This window comes from Nicotiana tabacum, chromosome 23 (genome assembly GCF_000715075.1).
Source record: "Nicotiana tabacum cultivar K326 chromosome 23, ASM71507v2, whole genome shotgun sequence".
Taxonomy (NCBI): Eukaryota; Viridiplantae; Streptophyta; class Magnoliopsida; order Solanales; family Solanaceae; genus Nicotiana; species Nicotiana tabacum.
Genome location: NC_134102.1, coordinates 1,611,598 through 1,629,118, shown reverse-complemented (window position 1 = coordinate 1,629,118; position 17,521 = coordinate 1,611,598). Strand labels below are relative to the sequence as shown.

The following is a 17,521-nucleotide window of genomic DNA, read 5'->3' as shown; positions in this document are numbered from 1 at the left end:
AAAAAATGAGCAATCGTCATGGCGAGATGATGACTATTGTTCTTTATGTCGTTTTTGATGGCCTGGCAAAATTTTAGGCAGCCCAGGTCTGATGGCTTGGGTACATGCAGAAGGCGTGGGCTATAACACAGAAAATTCTGGGAATCGGGTGGAATTCTAGTTTTATGGCCCCAAAACGCCAAAAACGAGTTACGGTCATGGCGAGGCTGTGACAATTGTTACTTAGGTCGTTTTTTATGGTACGACAGAATTTAGACGGTCGAGGTCCGGTGGCCCAGGCCCATGTAGAGTGCTGGGGCTATAGCACATGAAAATCTAGGAATCAGGCGAAAATTTAATTTTATGGCAGTAAAATACCAAAAATGAGTAACGGTCAGGACGAGGCGGTGACTATTGTTCCTTAGGTTATTTTTGATGTTCCAATAAAATTTTAGGCGGTGTGGATCCGGTGGTCCGGGCCTATGCAGTACATGAAAATGAGGCAGAATTCAAGTTTTATGGTCCAATAATGTCAAAAAAGGAGTAACGGTCATGGCGAGTGTGAGAACCTAATTTTTGACCATTTTTAGATTTTTTTTACTATCTTTTAGTATGTAAATATCTTTAAATTTAATCTAGATATTTTAACTTTTGTTTTACCTTTTATAGGTTAAAAAGAACAAATTAAATTAAAATGACAAAAAAAAAATACGTCCTCTTTTAATTTCAGAAAGATTAGTGATTTTGCAAGTGTTCCGTAGCAGTAATTGTAAATGTTTTTAATCTACAAGATAGTTTAGCTATTATTTTTATCTTTCTGTTTCTCTTTATTTGTCTTCAAAAAGGAAAGAAATTGAAAAATGAAACAAAAAACAATAGTCAATCAGAAATGACCAAGTGGTAAAAATTCTTTTTGTAACAAACTTTACACCTGCCCTCACGTTTTGGACTCACATGCAGAATAATCCCCATTTTCCTCTCCTATTTTCTTGGGAGACTTGATCACGTTTTGGGTAGGGGGCCTTTTCTTTCTTTTTCATTTTTATATAGCGGGGGGGGGGGGGGGTGAATCTATACAAAAACGAAGAGAACACGTGAAAGGAGGGAAAAACAGAGGCTGGAAAAAGAAAACGAGAGGGGAGGAGAGTTAAGAAAAAACGCAGCAGGAAAGGCTAGACACCAGAGCTCTTCCTCTTCTTCATCCCTAACCTCTACTCCTCAATTCAAAAACACCAAAATCAGCAAAAATCATCCATATAAACCACCCATTTTTCTCTAGATCTCAACCTCCTAACATCCCATTAAATCACCTTAAATCCAATTTGAAAATCAGCACCAAACCTGACAGTGAAATAGGTTGAAAAACAATCAGAAACCACCCAAAAACGACCTGAAAAACAAGCTGAAACTCCTTGAAAACGCAGCCACGAATACCAGTCCAAAGCTCACCTTAAAGCTTCCATGGAACAAACCCAAAACGACCCTAAAAACACCTCCAAAACCAGCTCTGAAAATCAGTCCAAATCCACCCAAAATCAGCCCCCAAACCACCCCGAAACAGCTGTAACTCCACTAGTTCATCGCTACTGCTTCAGCTGTACAACCACCAGCGAAACACCACCCAAAACAGCCCTTTTTCTCTGTTAAAACCTAGATGTAAATGACCACGAAACAACCAAAATATGCAGTAGTCTTCATTTCCAAAAATTGAACCGCGTTGCACCACTTGAACCATCCAAAGTAGTTCGTTTCCACCGCAGTTAACACGTAGTCGAAGTTCGAATTCCGAAAATCCGTTCGAGTCGAGATTGTCGAGGCCATCGTTCGAGTTTGCCGGACGTAGATTCTAGCTTCTGTTTTCGTTTTCGGCAAAGTTTGCCGATGTCAAATTCCTTTGTGCCAAGTTGTTATTGAAAGCTAAAGAAAGGTTCGTTCTTCACCTATTGTACTCATCTTAAATGTTTGCTTCAGTCATTTTTCTCTTTGAAACTTAATGCTTTCGTTGATAGCTTGTACTCTGTTTTTTATTTCTTTGGTCATTCCCTCATGATTGCTTTGATTTACTTGTTTCTTTATCTTAATTTAAAGTTTGATTCATGTTAGTCTATTCTTCACTTAGATAATTATTAGATATTATGTAAATTAATCGAATTATTTGATAAATTGGAACCTAACACTGGTTTGGTTTTCTTAGAACAAATGGGTCAATGTTTGGCTTTTCCAAGTTGAAGTGGGTCGTGGGCTTGTGACTTTTAAAAAAATGTACTGCCTCCGTTTTAGTTTACGTGAATCTATTTTCTTTTAGATCCGTTAAAAAAAGAATGACTCTTTTCTAAATTTGGAAATAATTTTACTTAAACTTACAATTCTACCCTTAATGAGAAGCTTTTATAATCACACAAATACTCTGGGTCCCTTTTTGAATTGTTTAGAACCACAAATTCCAAAAATCTTCATTTTTTTTCTTAAACTTCGTTCCAAGTCAAACAGGTTCACATAAATTGAAACGGAGGAAGTGTTGGATTTAGGTTGATTTGAGCCATTAAGTGGACCAAGTTGTATTGGGCTTGAGTTTAACTAATTGATCAGCTTATCATTTAATCCATAATTGTTAAATAACTCTTAGAGATGTCTTTTATCCCGTTACTGACTTGTTATGTAGATGATCTTATCAAATATAATACTCCCTCCGTTCCAGTTTATGTGGACCTATTTCCTTTTTGGTCTGTTCAAAAAGAATGATTCCTTTCTAAATTTGGAAATAATTTAGCTTAAACTTCCAATTCTACCCTTAATGAGATGCTTTTATAACCACACCAATACTCTGGACCCCTTTTTGACTTGTTTAAGGCCACAAATTCTAAAAATCTTTATTTTTTCTTAAACTCCGTGCCCAATCAAACATGTTCACATAAATTGGAACAGAGGGATTAATAGTTAAAACCTTCACCTACAAATGACTTCCATAGACTTTTGGCCTCACCATAATCTCAAAATTAGTTTAAAAAGAACAATTCAAATCGTTAGAATGCTCTAAGCGCGCTCTTAATTAATCAAGTCATTGTGATTATGTATACGTTCACGTGACATAGTTACGATTTCCAAAATTAAAGGCAAAGTATGTGTTCGCGCGACTTTGGCAAAACAATCTTAAAATAATTAAGTGTTATTAATTGTGTACACGTACGCGCGACATGATTTTGACACCCAAATAGAACGGATGCACACACGTGATTCGTTTCAAAGATAATTCCATAAATAATAATAAGCAAGTAATTTAAAAGCGGTAAAAGGTAAAAATGCACAAAAATCCTTAAAACATGTAGAATCACCGATAATCAGGCCAAGTTATGATTGTAAAGCGACCTTGCTAAAAACACAAAATTCGGGAGTGCCTCACACCTTCTCATGTGTTAACGGAATTCCTTACCCGATTTTTTGTGTTCGCAGACCATAAATAGAGTCAAACTTCCTTGAATTGGGATTCCAAATTTGGTGACTTGGAACACCGTAAATAATTATTTCAACTGGCGACTCTTAAAAAATAAAATAATTCCATTTTAAATAATATCACTTAAATTGGAAAAACTCCCCTATCTTCGGAAAAAGGAGGTGTGACAGCGAGGCGGTGGCAATTATTTCTTAGGTCATTTTTTATGCTCCGGCAAAAGTTTAGGCTATTCGGTTCTGGCGGCCTGATCCCATGTAGAAGGCGTGGGCTATAACACATAAAATTATGAGAATCAGACGGAATTCTAGTTTTATGGCCCTAAAACGATAAAAAAATGAGTAACAGTCATGGCGAGGCGGTGACTATTGTTACTTTGGTTGTTTTTGATGGCCCGACAAAATTTGGCAGCGCGGGACCATGCAGAATACGTGGGCTATATAGAACACGAAAATCTGAGAATCGGACGGAATTTTAGTTTCATGACCCTATAATGCCAAAAACTGAGGAACGGTCATGGCAACGCGGTGACTGTTGTTCCTTAGATTGTTTTTGATGATCCAAAAAAAATTTAGACGGTCGTGCCCGGTGACCAGGGCCCATGCCGAAGGCGTGGGCTATAGCACACGAAAATCTGGAAACCAGGCGGAATTTCAATTTTTTGGCCCTAAAACGGTTATGGCGAGGCAGTGACTATTGTTTCTTAGGTCGTTTTTGAATCCAGAAAAATTTAACGATCCGGGTCCGGTGGCCCGGGAACATGTAGAAGGCGTGGGCTATATAGCATACAAAAATCTAGGAATCAGGCGGAATTCCTGTTTTATTGCCCTAAAATGTTAAAAACAAATGAGTAACGGTCATGGTGAGGCAGTGACTATTGTTCCTTAGGTTATTTTTGTGGTCCAACCATATTTTAGGCGGTCCAGGTCTGGTGGCCCAGGCCCATGCAGAAGGCGTAGGCTGTCGCACACGAAAATCTGGGAATCGAGCGGAATTCCAGTTTTATGATCCTAAAAAGCTAAAAATGAGTAAAGGTTAAGGCAAGGCGGTGACTATTATTCCTTAGGTCATTTTTTATGGTTCGGCAAAATTTTAGGTTGTCCGGTTTCGGCGACCTGGGCCCATGCCGAAGGCGTAGCACACAAAAATCTGAAAATCAGGCAAAATTCCCGTTTTATGGTCCTAAAACGCAAAAAGCGAGTAACGGTCATGGCGAGGCAGTGACTATTGTTCCTTAGGTCATTTTTTATGGTCCGGCAAAATGTTAGGCATTGCGAGTCCGGTAGCTCAGCCCATGCTGAAGACGTGGGCTATAGTACATGAAAATTTGGGAATCCGGTAGAATTCCAATTTTATGGCCCTAAAATGCCAACAAATGAGTAACGGTCATGGCTAGGCAGTGACTATTGTTCCTTAGGTCATTTTTGATGTTTCAGTAAAATTTTAGGCAGTCCGAGTCCGATGGCCCGGGCCCATGAATAAGGGTTATAGCACACGAAAATCTGGTAATCTGGCAAAATTCTAGTTTTATTGCCCTAGAACGCTAAAAAAATGAGTAACAGGCATGAGAGGTGGTGACTATTGTTCCTTAGGTCGTTTTTGAAGGCCCGACAAAATTTTAGGCGGTCTGAGTCAGGTAGCCCGGCCCCATATAGAAGGCGTGGGCTATAGGACACAAAAATCTAGGAATCAAGTGTTATTCAAGTTTTATAGCCCAGGTCCATGTAGAAGGCATGGGCTATAGCACATGAAAATCTTGGAATCAGGAGGAATTCCAGTTTTATAGCCCCAAAACGCCAAAAAATGAGTAACGATCATGGCGAGGCTGTAACTATTTTTACTTAGGTCATTTTTTATGGTACGGAAAAAATGAGAATCAGGCGAAATTTTAATTTTGTGGCACTAAAATATCAAAAATGAGTAACGGTCATGGTGAGGCAGTAAATGTTGTTCCTTAAGTTATTTTTGATGTTCTGGCAAAATTTTATGCAGTCTGGGTATGGTGGCCCTGGCCCATGCAGAATTGCGTGGGCTATAGCACACGAAAATTTGAGAATCGGGCGAAATTTTAGTTTTATGGCTCTAAAATGCCATAAAACAAGTAACGGTCATGGGGAAGTGGTGACTATTATTCCTTAGGTTATTTTTAATAGTCCGGTAAAATTTTAGGCGGTCCGGTTCCGGTGGCCCGAGCTCATGTTGAACTTGGGAATCAAATGGAATTTCAGTTTTATTGCCCTAAAATGTCCACAAATGAGTAATTATCATGGCGAGCCGGTGACTATTGTTCCTTAGGTCATTTTTGGTGGTCCAACCAAATTTTAGGCGGTCAAGGTCCATTGGCCGGGGCCCATGTAGAAGACGTAGGCTATAGCACACGAAAATCTGGGAATCAGGCAGAATTTCGATTTTATGGCCCTAACACGCTTAAAACAAGTAACGATCATGGAGAAGATGTGAGTATTGTTCCTTAGATCATTTTTATGGTCCGATAAAATTTTAGGCGGTCCGGGTCCGGTGGCCCTGGCCCATACAGAAGGTGTGTGTTATAGCACACGAAAATCTGGGAATCGGGCGGAATTCCAGTTTATGATCCTAAACGCTAAAAATGAGTAAAGGTTAAGGCAAGTCGGTGACTATTGTTCCTTAGGTCCTTTTTGATGGTTCGACAAAATTTTAGGTGGTCCGGTTCTGGCATCCCGGGCCCATGTCGAAGGCGTAAGCTATAGCACATGAAAATTTGAGAATCGGGAGAAAGTCTCATTTTATGGCCCTAAAATGCAAAAAAAGAGTAACGGTCATGGGGAGGTGGTCACTATTGTTCCTTAGGTCTTTTTTGATGGTCCGACAAAATTTTAGGCGGCCCAGGTACGGTGGCCCGTGCCCATAAAAAGGCGTGGGCTATAGCACACGAAAATCAGGGAATCAGGTGGAATTCTAATTTTATGCCCCTAAAATGCCAAAAAAGAGTAACGCTCATGGCGAGGCGAGGACTATTTTTTCTTAGGTCATTTTTTAAGGTCCGACAAAAGTTTTGGCGGTCTAGGTCCTGTGGCCCCGCCTCACGCAGAAAGCGTGGGGTATAGCACATGAAAATCTAGGAATCATGCAGAATTTCAAATTTATAGCTCTAATATGCCAAAAATGAGTAATGGTCATGGAGAGGCAGTGACTATTGTTCCTTAGGTCATTTTTATTGTTCTGGCAAAATTATAGGCGGTCCGGGTCGCATGGTCCGGGCCCATGCAGAAGGCACTGGGCTATAGTACATGAAAATCTGGGAATCAGGTTGAATACCAGTTTTATAACGCTATAACGCCAAAAAAAAATATAACTGTCATGTCGAGGTTGTGACTATTGTTCCTTAGGTCATTTTTGTTGTTCCGGCAAAATTTTAGGCAGTCCGGGTCCGATGGCCCAGGCACACGCAGAAGGCGTGGGCTATAGCATACGAAAATCTGGGAATGCCAAAAAACGAGTAACGGTCATGGAGAGGCGGTAACTATTGTTCCTTAGCTCGTTTTGTTGTCCCGAATTTTTTTTAAATGGTCTCGATCCGATGTCCCTTGCCCATGTAGAAGGCATTGGGCTATAGCACACTAAAATCTGGGAATCGGGCGGAATTCCAGTTTTATGGTCCTAAAATGCCAAAATACGAGTAACGGTCACGGCGAGGCGGTGACTATTGTTTCTTAAGTCGTTTTGTTGTTCCGGCAAAATTTTAGGTGGTCCAGGTTCGATGGCCTGGGCCCATGAAGAAGGCATTGGGCTATAGCACATGAAAATCTTGGAATCAGGCGGAATTCCAGTTTTATAGCCCTAAAACGTCAAAAATCGATTAACGGTCATGGCGAGACAATGACTATTGTTCCTTAATTCGATTTTGATGGTCCATTAAAAAATTTGGCAGTTCGGGTTTGGTGGCCCGGGCCCATGCAGAAAGCGTGGGCTGTAACACACAAAAATTTGAGAATTAAGCGGAATTCTAGTTATGGCCCTAAAACGCCAAATAACGAGTAACAGTCATGGTGATGCAGTGATAATTGTTACTTAGGTCATTTTTGATGGTCTGAAAATTTTTTAGGCGGTTCACGTCCAATGGCCTGGACCCATGCATAAGGCGTGGGCTATAGCATACTAAAATATGATAATCTGGCAAAATTTTGATTTTATGGCTATAAACTGCCAAACAACGAGAAACGTTCATGGCGAGACGGTGTCTATTGTTGCTTAGGAATTTTTTATGGTCCGGCAAAATTTTATTCGGTCTAGGTCCGGTAGCCCAGGCCCATAAAGAAGGCTTGGACTATAGCACATAAAAATATGGGAATCATGTAAAATTTCAGTTTTATGATCCTAAAATGCCAAAAACTGAGTAACGGTCCTGGCGAAACGGTGACTATCAATCCTTAACTCATTTTAGATGTTCCAGCAAAATTTTAGGCGGTCCGGGATGGGTAGCCCAGCCCAATGCAGAAGACGTGGGCTATAGCACACGAAAGTCTAGGAATCGGGCAGAATTTCAATTTTATGGCCCGAAAACGCCAAAAAGGAGTAACGGACATGGAGAGGCGGTGACTATTGTTCCTTACATCATTTTTGGTGGTCCATCCAAATTTTAGGCGGTCCGGATCCGGTGGCCCGGGCCCATGCAGAAGGCGTAGGCTATAACACATAAAAATCTAGGAATCGAGCGGAATTCCAGTTTTATGGCCCTAAAACGCTAAAACATAAGTAACGGTCATAGCGAGGCGGTGACTATTGTCTCTTAGGTCATTTTTATTGTCCGGCAAAATTTTAGGTGGTCAGGGTCCAGTTGCTCGGTCCCATGAAGAAGGCGTGGGCTATAGCACACGAAAATATGGGAATCAGGCGGATTTCTAGTTTTATGGCCCTAATATGCTAATAAACAAGTTACAGTCTTGGCGAGATAGTTACTATTGTTCCTTAGGTCATTTTTTATCGTCCGACAAAATTTTAGGCAGTATTGGTCCGGTAGCCCGACCCCTTGCTGAAGGCGTGGCTATAAGACACGAAAATTTGGGAATCATGGGAAATTCCAATTTTATGGCCTTTAAAGGCCAAAAAAATGAGTAACGATCATTGTTAGGCGGTGACTATTGTTCCTCAAGTCATTTTTGATATTTCAGTAAACTTTTAGGTAGTCCGAGTCCGATAGCCCGGGTCCATGTATAAGGCGTGAGCTATAACATACGAAAATCTAATAATCAGGCGAAATTCTAGTTTTATTGCCCTAAAACGCTAAAAGAATGAGTAATGGTCATGGCGAAATAATTACTATTGTTCCTTAGGCTTTTTTGATGGTCTGGCAAATTTTTAGGCGGTGCGGGCCCGGTAGCCCGGTCCCATGTAGACACGAAAATCTGAGAATCATGTGTGATTCAAGATTTATAGCCCTAAAATGCTAAAAACGAGTAACGGTCAAGGCTAGACGGTGATTATTGTTCTTTAGGTCATTTTCGATGGTTTAGAAAAATTTAGACAGTTCGGGTCTGGTGGCTCGATCCCATGCAGAAGGCCTGGGCTAGAGTACATTATAATCTAGGAATTAGGCGAAATTCCAGTTTTATGGCCCTAAGACACTAAAAAATGAGTAACGGTCATGGCGATGCGGTGACTATTGTTCCATAGGTTATTTTTGATGGTCCGACATAATTTTAGGTGGTCCGGTCCAGTGGTCGGGCCCATGTAGAAGGCGTGGGGGTATAACACACAAAAATCTAAGAAGCGGGCGGAATTCTTATTTTATGGCCCTAATACGCCATAAAACGAGTAACGGTAATGGCGAGGCGGTGATTATTGTTCCTTAGGTCATTTTTGATGGTCCAATAAACTTTTATGTGTTCCAGGTCCAGTGGCCGAGGCCCATGTAGAAGGAGATAACTATTGTTCCTTCGGTTAATTTTGATGCTCCCTGCAAAATTTTAGGCAGTCCGGGTCCGGTGGCCCGGGCCCATGCTGAAGGTGTGGGCTATAACACACGAAAATTTGAGAATCTGGTGGAATTCCAGTTTTATGGCCCAATAATGCCAAAACAAAAGTAACGGTAATGGCAAGGCGGTGACTATTATTTCTTATGTCATTTTTGATGTTCTTGCAAGATTTTAGGTAGTTCGGGTCTGGTAGCCCGGCCCCATGAAGAAGAAATGGGCTATAGGACACGGAAATTTGGGAATCAAGTGGAATTTCAGTTTTAGAGCCCTAAAATACTAAAAAAACGAGTAACAGTCATGGTTAGGCGGTGACTATTGTTCCTTAGGTCATTTTTGATGGTCCAAAAAATTTTGGACAGTCCGGGACTGGTGGCCCGATCCCATGAAGAAGACGTGGGCTATAGCATATGAAAATCTGGGAATCGGGCGGAATTCTAGTTTTATGGCCTTAAAACTCCAAAAAATGAGTAATGGTCATGGCAAGACAATGACTATTGCTACTTAGGTCATTTTTTTTGGTCCGGCAAAATTTTAGGCGGTTCGGGTCCGATGGTCCGGGTCCATGCAGAAAGCGTGGCCTATAGCACTCGAAAATCTGGGATTCAGGCAAAATTCTAGTTTTATGGCCCTAAAACGCCAAAAAATGAGTAATGGTTATGGCCAGACGGTGACTATTGTTTTTTAGGTCGATTTTGATGGTCCGACAAAATTTACGACGGACTGGGTCCCATGGCCCCGACCCATACAGAAGGCGTGGGCTATAGCACACGAAAATCTAGGAATCGGGTGAAATTCAAATTTTAGGCCCTAAAATGCCTAAAAATGAGTAACGATCATGGAGAGGTGGTAGCTATTTTTCGTTAGGTCATTTTTTATGGTCCCACAAAATTTTAGCCAATCTGGGTTAGATTTTTCGGGCCCATGCAGAAGGCGTGGGCTATATAACACACAAAAATCAGGAAATTTGATGAAATTCTAGTTTTAGGCCCTAAAATGCCAAAACACGAGTAACAGTCATGGCTAGCGATGACTATTATTCCTTAGGTCATTTTTGATTGTCCAACAAAATTTTAGGCGGTTCGATTCCGCAGGCCTAATCCCATGCAGAAGGCGTGGGCTAGCAGACGAAAATCCGAGAATCGGGCAAATATGGCCGTAAAATGCCAAAAAATGAGTAACGGTCATGGTGAGGCGGTGACTAATATTTCTTAGGTAGTTTTTGATAGTCCTACAAAATTTTAGGAGGTCCAGATCCGATGACCCGGGTTCATGCAGAAAGTGTGGGCTATAATAGAAGAAAATCTAGGAATCGGGCAGAATTCTAGTTTTATGGCCCTAAAACGCCAAAAAATGAGTAACGGTTTTGGCCAGGCGGTGACTATTATTTTTAGGTCGATTTTTATGGTCCGACAGAATTTTAGGCGTATCGGGTCCGTAGGTACCGACCCATATACAAGGCGTGGACTAAAGCACACAAAAATCTGAGAATAAGGTGGAATTCCTGTTAACGGTTATGGTCAGGTGATGACCATTGTTTCTTAGGTCGATTTTGATGGTATGACAGATTTTTAGGCGGACCGGGTCCGGTGGCTCGGGCCCATGCAGGGCTAACACACGAAAATCTGGGAATCAGGTGGAATTCTAGTTTTACGCCTTAAAACGCCAAAAAATGAGTAACGGTCATGGCGAGGCGATGACTATTTTTCCTTAGGTCATTTTTGATAGTTTGAAAAAATTTTAGGCGGTCCAGATTCGGTTGCCCGGGCCCATGCCGAAGGCGTAGGGTATAGCACACGAAAATCAAGGAATAAGGTGAAATTCCAGTTTTAGGCCCTAAAATGCCAAAAAAATGAGTAACGGTCATGGCTAGGCGTTGACTATTGTTCCTTAGGTCATTTTTTATTGTCCGACAAAATATTAGATGGTCCGGTTCCGGTGGCCCGATCTAATGCAGAAACGTGGGCTATAGCACACGAAAATATGAAAATCGGACGAAATTCTAGTTTTATGGCCCTAAGACGCCAAAATATGAGTAACGGTCATGGCCAGACGGTGACTATTGTTCCATAGGTCATTTTTTATAGTCCGACATAATTTTAGGCGGTCCGGGTTCAGTGGCCGAGGCCCATGCACAAGGCGTGGGCTATGCACATGAAAATCTTGAAATCGGGCAGAATTCTTGATTTATGGATCTAAAACACCATAAATTTAGTAACGGTCATGGTGAGGCGGTGACTATTGTTCCTTAGATCGTTTTTAATGATCCAACAAAATTTAATATGGTCAGAGTCGTGTGGCCCGTGCCCGTGCAGAAGCGTGGGCTATAGGACACGAAAATCTTGGAATCTCGCAAAATTCCAATTTTTTGTCCTTAGAAGGCCAAAAAATGAGTAACAGTCAAGGCAAGACGGTGACTATTGTTCCTTAGGTCATTGTTGATGGTCTGGCAAAATTTTAGGAGGTCCGGGTCTGGTGACCCGAGCCCATACATAAGGTGTGGGCTATAGCACAGTAAAATCTGGTAATCGGGCAAAATTCCAGTTTTATGGCTATAAAATGCCAAACGACGAGGAACGGTCATGGCGTGGCGGTGACTATTGTTACTTAGGACATTTTTTATGGACCAACAATATTTTAATCGGTCCAGGTATGGTGGCCCAGGCCCATACAAAAGGATTGTGCTATAACACCTAAAAGTGTTGGAAGCGGGCGAAATTTTAGTTTTCTGGTCCTAAAACGCCAAACAATATGTAACGGTCATGCCGAGGCAATGACTGACATTCCTTAGATCATTTTGGATGTTCCGATAAAATTATAGGCGGTCCGGGATGGGTAGCCCAGCCCAATGTAAAAGACGTGGGCTATAGCTCACGAAAGTTTGGAAATTGGGCGGAATTCCAATTTTATGGCCCGAAAATGCCAAAAACGAGTAACGATCATGGAGAGGCAGTGACTATTGTTCCTTAGGTTATTTTTGATGGTCTGACAAAATTTTATTCGGTCTGGGTCCGGTGGCCCCGGCCCATTCAGAAGGCGCACACGAAAATCTGGAAATCAGATGGCATACGAGTTTATAGCCCTAAAACACCAAAAAGAAGTAACGGTAATGGCGAAGCGGTGACTATTGTTCCTTAGGTCATTTTTGATGTTCCGAAAAAATATAAGGCGGTCTGAGTCCGGTGGCTCGGGTCTATGTAGAAGGCGTGGGCTAGCACACGAAAATCTGGAAATGAGATTCTCATGGCAAGGTAGTGACTATTGTTTCTTAGGTCGTTTTTGAATCCAGAATAATTTTAGGCGATGCGGGTCTAGTGGCCCGGGACCATGGAGAAGGCGTGTGCTAAAATTAGAGAATCTAGCAGAATTCCAGTTTTTATTCCCCTAAAATGTCAAAAAATGAGTAACAGCCATGGCGAGGCGGTGACTATTGTTCCTTAGGTCATTTTTGGTGTTCCATCCAAATTTTAGGCGGTCCAGGTCCGGTGTCCGGGCCCATGTAGAATGCGTAGGCTATAGCACATGAGAATTTGGGAATCAGACGGAATTCCAGTTTTATGGCCCTAAAACGCTAAAAACGAGTAACAGTAATGGTGAGGAGGTGACTATTGTTCCTTCTATCATTATTTATATTTCGACAAATTTTTTAGGCGGTCCGGGTCCTGTGGCCCGGGCCCATGCAGAAGGCATGTGCTATAGTACATGAAAATCCGAGAATCAAGCGAAATTCCTGTTTTATAGCCCTAAAACACAAAAAAAATGAGTAACGATCATAGCGAGCTGGTGACTATTATTCCTTAGGTTTTTTTGATTGTTCGGAAAATTTTAGGCGGTCAGGGAACGGTGGCCCGGGCCCACGCAGAAGGCGAGGGTTATAGCACACGAAAATCTGAGAATCGGACGGAATTCCAGTTTTATGACCGTAAAACACTAAAAATGAGTAAAGGTCAAGGCAAAGCGGTGATTATTGTACCTTAGTTTATTTTTTATGGTTCGGTAAAATTTTAAACGGTCCGGTTTCGACGGCCCGAGCCCATGCCAAAGGCGTAGGCTATAACACACGAAAATTTTGGAATCAAGCGAAATTCTTGTTTTATGGCCCTAAAACGCAAAAATAGAGCAATGGTCATGGTGAATGTGAGCACGTAATTTTTGCCCTCCATAAAATTACCCCTAAAAATTCAAAAAAAAATAAAAATAATAATAGTCTTGTAATTATGTTTTGATTTTTTTTAGTTTTTGTTTACATTTTTCGTGACATCTAATTGCATTTGCATAATTAGGAAACATTTTTAAATCATAAAATCACCAAAAATATTTCATCATTTTATTCGCCTTATTTATAATTTTAAATTGCATTATTAGCATTTAATTGCATATAGTAGTACTCAAAAAGAAAAATAACAAAATCACATTAGTTGCTTCCTTCACACATTGACGGTTCAATTAGTTTTTTTTTTTTTAAAAAAACAAACGCTAATTAGGCCATCTTGGCAAAATGGATTCAATTAGACTTAATTTGATTATATTTGAAATTAAGGAAAGAAGAGAAGGGAAGAGCCCAACTCCTTAGGTCAAATTGGGCCAATTCTATCAGCCAAGTTCCCTTTCAACAAGCTGAAATCCGTCCAAAATCCGCTCCAGTCCACATCCCCAATCCGGTCCCGCCCCAAAGACTCCCAAACAGCATCGTTTTACTCCTCTCAATCTCGGCCATTGATCTCCTCTCATCCAACGGCTCAGAACTCACCTCTCAAATCCTTATAACTGTTTGCCCCCCCCCCCCCCCCAAAACTCTAGAGACTACCCCCATTTTCTCTCGCTCTCAACCCTAGTCGCCTCTCATCACCAAATCCATCTCTGCCGGCGGCCAAGCTTCAAACTCCCTCAAATTAATACCCTACAATCCTCGTCTTCTCCCCATCCCATATCTCTTCTTAATTTCATTCAAAACATCATAGATTTCCTTTATTTTCCAATCTGAGAAATTTCAAAACCTAGTTTTATTCCTCTTCGATTTCTTCAGTGATTCTTAATCGTTTTGACTTGAAACTGTCATTGATCAATTGCTCTTGTCAAGAGCAATCGATTAATGTAAGTTTTAGCTCATTTCGAAGCCATCAAAATTCGGCCAAACCACTGTTGGCCGGCAAGTTGCTCGTCAATTATTCCGTTCTGCTTCTTTGGCTCGCCGGGATCGCTTTCATCAATCCATTGGACCTTAATAGGTATAAATCCTCCCATTCTCCTCAATGTTTTTCAGTCCAGTATCTCATTGCCTTATTTGAACCCGTCGAGTTTGATTTGGTTATTCAAACCTTAAAGGAGCTAGTAGTTTTTCATACATTTTCTTGCTCATATTTGTTTGATTGATGAATTTTAATTAGCCGTTTAGGCTATTTGGTTAATTAGTCTTAATTCAGTATGCGTTTTTGCTTAAGTGGCGATTGCTTGGTGATTTAAATCATCTTTAGTGGTTCATTATAAGTTTGGGTGTTTTGAGCTAGTTTGTTTGTCAAGAACGAGGGAAGCAGTAGGTTAGGGCCCAGGTCAATACAGTCTTTTGTATTAGGCCCATCAATAAAGCCTGTGATTTTAAAAATAATGGATGAGATGAAAGAAAGTTTTTAAAAGGTGATGAGTGGTAAATACAGGAAATTTAAGGGGATAATTAGGAAAGCAAAAATAGGGAATCTTAGGTAGTTATGTAGGAAGCTTCTAGAAAGGGATTAAAATTCAATATGACAAAGGAATTAGGTCAAATTTGGGGTGAAAAAGGGGTAAATTCAGAAGTTAAAGGGGCTGTAAAATCAGAAAAGAATATCTTAACAATAGCTATACAAAAATCTGTTGGAAAAGATGCTCTTTTCCTTATATTTAGGGCTGACACATTTTTCAGATTTTTCTCTCATATAACACACCCTCACATTCTATATAAGGACACACATTCCTTCACTCACACAGTTCTGATCCTCTGCAGAATTCTCACACATTCCTTCACCTTTACTGATTTTCACTAGTCACACGCAGAGAAACACCTAAAAGCAGGTTTTGAAAAGGATTTCTATATTATATTCAGGATTGGAAGCTGGTTTTCTACTATTTTCTGGGGTTTGGGTGAGCTACGTTCTTCAATATCTGCCTTTATTTGACTTATCCTAACTTGTTTCAAGGTTAGGTACACATCTATGAACTTTTGTACACTTGGAATTTAGCATAATCAAGCTTCTATGTTTTCTTCTGTGAATTTCAGATGTTTGTTGTGTTTATATATGTTGTGTTTTAGATGTTTTTGTGAAATATTCCAAAATGTTTGAGTGACTTGAATTGAAATCAGTTCAACCTTGTCATTTTACTGTTGCTCACAAATGCCTCTAAGCATGTGCTGTCTTTGTTAGTTTATGTCCTTTGAGCATGAATTTCAGTCCAAATATGTTCCTAATGCTTTGTTAAGTAATGTTTGGTAGTAAAATCGTGATAAAGAAGAGTCATCAGTGCAATGAACACGGCTGCAGTTCATAAATTTGGCCACTTATTGGTCAAATCTATAAATCGCAAAGCCAAACGTTAGAGCATCAGAGGTTTTTGGAGTCACTGCAAATCAGCTCACTCAGATATAAGTGTGAATGTCTATGTTTGTAATTGTACTACTAATTTGAAGGAAATGTATTTCATCATATAGCGTAATTGAGTAGATATTGTAATAAACACTGAAATTCCTTTAGTTGATTGTTAATCGCCTATTCCTGTTGGTATGTAATATATTCTGAAATTAGTGAAGATCCAGCCAAACATGTGAATAATAGTTAATTTCTGTTAATTAGTAGGTGTAATTTCAACTAGAATTGTGGCCTTACATAAAGCCTGACTTTGGGCTTAAACTCAAGGAGTATAAAATCCATCTCTGTCGTCCATCATGTCGACTGGGTCTGTCACCTGCCCATTCACCCCTCTTGTTTGATCCACCATAAATTCAAAAAGGTAAAAGAGAATTGCGTAACCACTGTGGTCAGTTTCCTTTCATTATTAATTGATTGTCTTTCATAGAATTAAGTAACCACTAAAACGTTTGTAACTTTACGACATAGACGAGATGCTTTAGAAATTAACCAACAACACCAATTAGCTTAATAAAATGTACATCTCGTCCAAAATATAAATTGTTCCATAACTGTGACACTTACACAATAAATTCAAAATTTAGAAAAATAATTAGTTAATTCTTTAATACTCGCAGAATGCTTTAGGCGCGCCTAATCTACTATCGTGATTATGTACACGTTCGCGTGACATAATTATGATCCCAAAAATAAATAAAGGTACGCATTCGCGCGACTTTGGCCAAAAAATTTTAATAATTAATAAAGTATGATTAATTGTGTACACGTACGCGTGACATGATTTTAGCGCACTAAATAAAACGGATTTATGCACATGTGATCCATTTTAAAGATAAATCCATAATGCCATAATTAAAAGCGATAAAAGGTAAAACACACATATGTTCTAAAATTATGTAATTAAATAATTAATTTAGTCAGGTATGATTAAAGCGACCGTGCTAAAATCACAGAATCCGGGAATGCCTAATACCTTCTCCCGAATTAACAGAATTTCTTACCCGAGTCTTTTGTGTTTGGCGAACTTTAAAACATAGTCAATTTCCTCGATTTAAGATTTTAACACAAACTTGTGACTTGGGACACCATAATAAATAATCTAAGTGGCGAATCTAATTAAATAATCTCATTTTGAATAATGTTACTTTAATTGAAAAAACTCTCTATCTTCGGAAAAGGAGGTGTGACGGTTCTGGAGACTCTGTTGGGGATAAGAACCCAGAATCTCTGGTTCAGAGTGTAGAATTCGAGCATGTAATATGATCTATATTTGGCTTTCTTGATTTTTGATATTACTGTATTTGTGGGCCTAATGTGCTAATTGCCGCTCATTTACCGCTTTGATATTATTTGAACGGTATAAACTGCCATTTTACGCCTCCCTTCTAAGTCTTCTGAATTTATGGTGCACACGTGTGCATGACCCACTTTTATGTTAGAGGTCATACCAATTAAAACGAGGTTGGATTAGTAACTAGGCCGGGTAGACTTTCGTACTCCCGGTACATTGCCCCCACCTCGGC

General features: G+C 40.1%; 1 long non-coding RNA gene across 1 annotated transcript; it reads left to right on the top strand.

The window, feature by feature from the left end:
* The first annotated feature begins 1,098 nt into the window (after window positions 1-1,098).
* LOC107771699 (uncharacterized) lies at window positions 1,099-16,198 on the top strand. The gene is made up of 2 exons (XR_001644865.2): window positions 1,099-14,606; window positions 15,846-16,198. It is a non-coding gene; the product is annotated as an uncharacterized LOC107771699 (long non-coding RNA).
* The last annotated feature ends 1,323 nt before the right edge of the window (window positions 16,199-17,521 follow it).